General features: G+C 64.8%; 1 pseudogene; it reads left to right on the top strand.

The window, feature by feature from the left end:
- Positions 1-2,473: 2,473 nt before the first annotated feature.
- On the top strand, positions 2,474-4,761 carry LOC102418031 (annotated as a pseudogene).
- The last annotated feature ends 415 nt before the right edge of the window (positions 4,762-5,176 follow it).

The following is a 5,176-nucleotide window of genomic DNA, read 5'->3' as shown; positions in this document are numbered from 1 at the left end:
AGCGCTGTCTCTCTCGCTCCCGCAGGCCCTGCGCGTAGACACAGGGGTGGCTGTCCCCTCGCAGGTGCCCAGGGTTAGGGCGGCAGCGACTGGCACGTGCGCGATCCCCGCCACCGGCCACCATGCCTGCGCCCCACCCAGGCGTTTCTCAGTTAATTCTGCGAATTTGGGGCCATGTCAATACCCCCATCTTGCAGGCCGGGAGACTGAGGCACAGAGCAGGAGAGGGCGTGCCCTCGGGCCCAGGTGCCCGCTCCGGAGCTGGGGGCAGGGCCACTCCTGTCCGACCACAGAGCCGTGGCTTAGCCCCACACCGGCTGCCCCCAGCCAACGGGGACGCCATGGCCGCACGCGCTGACGGCTTCCACAGATTCTCCATCTGCCTTTCTTTTTTTAAACATATTTTTATTGATGTCAGAGAGGAAGGTAGAGGGAGAGAGAGAGAAACATCAATGCTGAGAGAGCATCCTGGATCGGCTGCCTCCTGCACGCCCCTCACTGGGGATGGAGCCCGCAGCCCAGGCCTGTGCCCTGACCAGGACTTGAACCCTGACCTCCTGGTTCAGAGGTGGATGCTCACCACTGAGCCAGCCGGCCGGGCTCTGCTGCCTTTCCTATGCACTGGCTGAGCTCCCCCTCCTCATGCCTGTGGGCCCGTGAGCACGGCTGGGGGACAAGGCACCCATCCGGGGATGAGGCCGCCCGAGGACCACCCGGGATGCCTGCCTGCCCCAGGGGGTCTGCAGGGCACACGCACGAAGGGGCAGGTGGGACCCACTGACCCGCCGGCCGAGTTCACTCTGGGGTCGGGCGTGGTGACAACAGTGGGAAGCTCAGCTCACTGGGACGGAGGGACTTCCTCCTCCAGACGGGGTCTCCAGGGGCCCAGGCCGCGCTGAGGCGGCAGCTCTCCCGCCACGGGACCCCGAGAACCCAGAGGCCTCTCGCGGGGTGGCCACTGCGCAGGCAGCCGGGCTCCCAGTCCCCAGCTGCCCACCCAGACGGTCTCTCAGCCCCGTCTGCACGGGGCTGTGGGCTGGAGTCTAGCTCGGCGCCCTGGAGAATGGTCCCTCGACGTCTCTGGTTTCTAGAAGGTTCCCCTCCATGGCCACTCCCCTTCCCCGTCTCAAAGCCGGCTGAGCTCCATCTCAAAGTCCTTCCTCCCTCACGTCCCTCGGACGCAAATGGTTCTCCCGTCCAAGGGCCCTGGTGACGAGGTGGGGCCAGGCAGGCAGATCATCCCGCTAAGCCCCGTGCAGAGCCTCTTAACGTAATCCCATCAGCCAGATCCCTGTCCCCGTGCGGTCAACAGGCCTCGGTCCCGGGATGGAAACACGGCACCTTTGGGGGCCCTTATTCCGCTGGGCACGTCCTGTGTGGGGTGACCTGGGCCTGTCCGGGCGGTGGGTGGGCTGGGAGTTGGCCTCCTAAGGGGCCCCTCAGGCCGTGCTGACCAGGGATCCCACCCGCTTGGCTCAGGGGCCTGTGCCGTGTCTGTGGGACTCCTCCAGGACCCAGGCCCACGGGGCAGCTCAGACCCACTCCCTGTCCTCTATCTATTTTTAAAAAATATATTTTTATTGATGTCAGAGAGGAAGGGAGAGGGAGGGAGAGATAGAAACATCAATGATGAGAGAGAATCATTGATCGGCTGCCTCCCGCACGCCCCACACGGGATGGAGCCCATGCCCCGGGCATGTGTCCTGACTGGGAATTGAACCCTGACCTCCTGGTTTATGGGTCGATGCTCAACCCCTGAGCAGGCCGGCTGGGCTGTCCTCCATCTGTCTCAGTGCTCTGAGCGGGAGCCCAGGAAGATGTGCCAGGAGGCGAGCCGCGCTTCCCAGCCTGACCCGCTCGCCACAGGGAGCAGCAGGGCCGTTCGCCCCGGCAGAGCAGAGCGTCCCGGACAGGGCAGCGTCCGGTGGTCAGGTCTGCGGCCGGCCCCGCCGTGGCTTCCCTCCCGCCCCCACGGGGCCTGTGTGCGCCACACCGGCTGGGCCTGGCGGGCGCCCGGGTGCATCTGTTATCTTTTCCTTAAAGTCAGTTCCATTGTCCAGAGGGAGCGGCAGCCCGCGTCTGGTGGCAGTGACCCCGGCTCCTCTGGGCCCAGGACTCAGCTCCCCCTCGGACCCCGAGGCGCTGGGCTCGCTGGACCCGGGCAGGTCTGAGTCTGTGCGGCAGGAAGCGCGTCCGCCCTCCCGGCTGACAAGGCTGGTTGGGGTCATTTGCGAGGCCCCCCGCCCCCCCGCCCCCCCAGCTCCAGGGGCAGGGACAGGCTCCAGCCCGGCTGCGGGACCCGCGCCGTTCCAGCCATAATCACAGCCTCCGGCCAGCGCGGCGGCCTCTGAGGCAAATGTCAAATCACCCTCAGCGCTGGCCAGCCGGCTGCAAGTGGCCCCTTAATTGGGTCTGAAAGCTCTCCGGAGGACCAGCTGCTTCCTGTGGGGGTGACCCCGGGGGTGGGGCGGCCATGGCAACCTTTGTCTCTGTGACTGGGCAGGATTCATGGAGCTCCCAGCAGGGGAGCGGCCCCCACCGCCCGGGGATAGCCGGCTTCCAGCGCCGGCCCCCCAACCCGCTGACCCCTGGCGCTGGGGTGCGGCTGGCGGGGGTGTCATGGGCTTTTGTAAAATCACTCTTTTTTAAAATAAACATATATATATATTATTGACTTCAAAGAGGAAGGGAGAGAGAGAGAAACATCCATGATGAGAGAGAATCATGCATCCACTGCCTCCTGCATGCATCCCACTGGGGATCGAGCCTGCAACCCAGGCCTGTGCCCTGACCGGGAATCGAACCCTGACCTCCGGGTTCACGGGCCGACGCTGAACCCCTGCGATTTAATAACGCGCCTCCTCAGTCTGGGCCCGGCTCCTCTGCTGTGCTCTGAAGCGAGTCCCGCCGTCTCTGATTCAGGGAAGCGCCAGTGAGGCCACGCTGATGGCGCTGCTGGCCGCCCGGAGCAGAGCCACACGCCGCCTGCAGGCCGCCCACCTGGGGATGACGGAGGCCGCCGTCATGGAGAAGCTGGTGGCCTACGCCTCCGACCAGGTCAGTGTGCCGTCCGCCCCGAAGCTCCAGCCGCCGCCAAGATCTGTGTGTTTCATTTCATTTCGTGTCAAATCAAATCAGAACAAGACCCTGCGGCATCCTGTGAAACCCCAGACCCGTCCTGTCCCTCAGGGGTCAGGGAGACACCCCTGGGCCACGGAGAGGGCGCGGGCTGCAGGGGCGCTGAGTCAACCCAGTGGAAAAGGAAGCCCCTGTGAGGTCACGGTGACCAGCCCCGGGCCGCCCGCCTGCCGCCCCCGAGCCCACCTGGCCACCCTCAGAGCGGCCTTGGGGCCCCTGGGACACGGACTCAGAGCCTGGGCTCCTACCCAAGCTCCGTTATTTTATTTTTATTTTTTAGATGCATTTTTATTGATTTCAGAGAGGAAGGGAGAGGGAGAGAGAGACAGAAACATCCATGATGAGAGAGAATCATGGATCAGCTGCCTCCTGCACGCCCTGCACTGAGGGCATGTGCCCTGACCAGGAATCCAGCCATGACCTCCAGGTTCATAGGTCGGCGCTCTACCACTGAGCCACACTGCCCGGGCCCAGCTCCTTTAGTTCACGTTCTGTGATCTCTGGCAAGTTGTGTACATCCTCTGAGTCTCCCACCATCCAACGGGGACGGAAGCTCGTACCCGGGGGTCCCGCTCCCCCGATGAGAGGCCCAGCCGACCCAGGGCCCGGGCTGGAGGACTCCGCACATGAGGTCTGTGGGTCCGCTGAGCAGCCCTTGAAAAGGGTTAAAAAAAAAACAACCCAAATGCAGAACAAGCAGGAGGGAGGAGAACGGAGCTCGGGAGGGAAACTGGGGTCGGAAGGTCAGCGGAGCGGCCCCGCCCGCAGGAATGCGGGGCCCTCACGGGCTGAGTGGGTGCCGCTGACACGCTTATCTCCCTGCCTTTTCAACCCGGCCTCTCAGCTGGGAGAGCTCGGTCCCAGCTCATCCATACGTGTCTCCCGAAATAAACGCACCGCCCGCCCGTGCCTGGGCGCGGCGTCCGGAGGCCTGGCGCTGTGTGGTCTGGCTCGGGGGGAGACACCTGCGGGGGGGGCGGCTCCGTGGCGCCCACTGCCCTGTCTCCCAGAGGGCGCGAGAGAACGTGCGTGTCGGTGCTTGGCACCGAGCTGCTGGGCGGGCGGCTGAGAAGGCAGTGCAGCCTCTCGCAGGGCTGCTGTGAGGAGTCCCCATGAACAGGATCTGGGGGTTTCTTGGTTCTCCCCAGGGGGCTGTGTGGCAGGCACCCCCCCCCAGTGCCCAGGAGGGAGGGGAGAGGGGGACTCATCACATGGGTGAGGACCATGGGCTCCTGTTCTGCTGGGACCCCCTAGCCAGCCAGTGCCTGGGGAGCAGGGCTGTGCGGGGCTGAGGGGCTCAGTGTTGGGGGGTCTCCGCAGCTCTGGGGAACCTGCAGGCGAGGGCAGCCACTGGGCCGGGACAGAGCAGGCCAGGATGTGCGCTCGGGCGGGCGGAGCGGAGCCTGGACGGTGGGCGCTCCCAGAGCCAGGGCGTAGGGCCAGCACGGGCAGCCGGCCTAACTCTGCTGCTTTCCACAGGCCCACTGCTCCGTGGAAAGAGCGGCACTGATTGGAGGAGTGAAATTCAAAGCCATCCCCTCGGACGGCAAGTTCGCCATGCGCGCGTCCGCCCTGCAGGAGGCGCTGCAGCAGGACAAGGCCGCCGGGCTGGTTCCTTTCTTTGTAAGTTCGGCGGCGCTGGCTGCAAAGGCCCCTGGGAGTCGGCGAGGCCTGGGCGCCAGGCCGCTCTCCCGCCCTGGCCGGCCCCTCCTTGCGAGGCTGGAGGAGGCCCGTGTTCCCCTTCCCCTGCACAAACCTCGGAAAGCAGTGAGCCGGCCCCCCACCCGGGGCCCGCGGGGGGAGAGGTCTCATTTCCTGTTCCTGTAAGGTGACACCGCGGACCACAGTCTGATGGTTCTTTGTTTGAGGGGCCGAGGGGCCTTACTTCCCAGCCTATTTCTTGCGGTGGACCTGGCTCAGTCTAGGTGGCTCAGTCGAGTGGCTCGGTGTAATAATTAGAGATAGGTTACTGATGCACGATTTGTTAGGTCAGCATGTAGTTACTGAGGGGCGAATGTGATGGTCCGGAAATTTTGAG

The sequence above is a fragment of the Myotis lucifugus genome, unplaced genomic scaffold, assembly GCF_000147115.1.
Source record: "Myotis lucifugus unplaced genomic scaffold, Myoluc2.0 scaffold_11324, whole genome shotgun sequence".
NCBI lineage: Eukaryota > Metazoa > Chordata > Mammalia > Chiroptera > Vespertilionidae > Myotis > Myotis lucifugus.
Note: the sequence above shows the minus strand (reverse complement) of the source record. Positions and strands in the feature narration are given on the sequence as shown.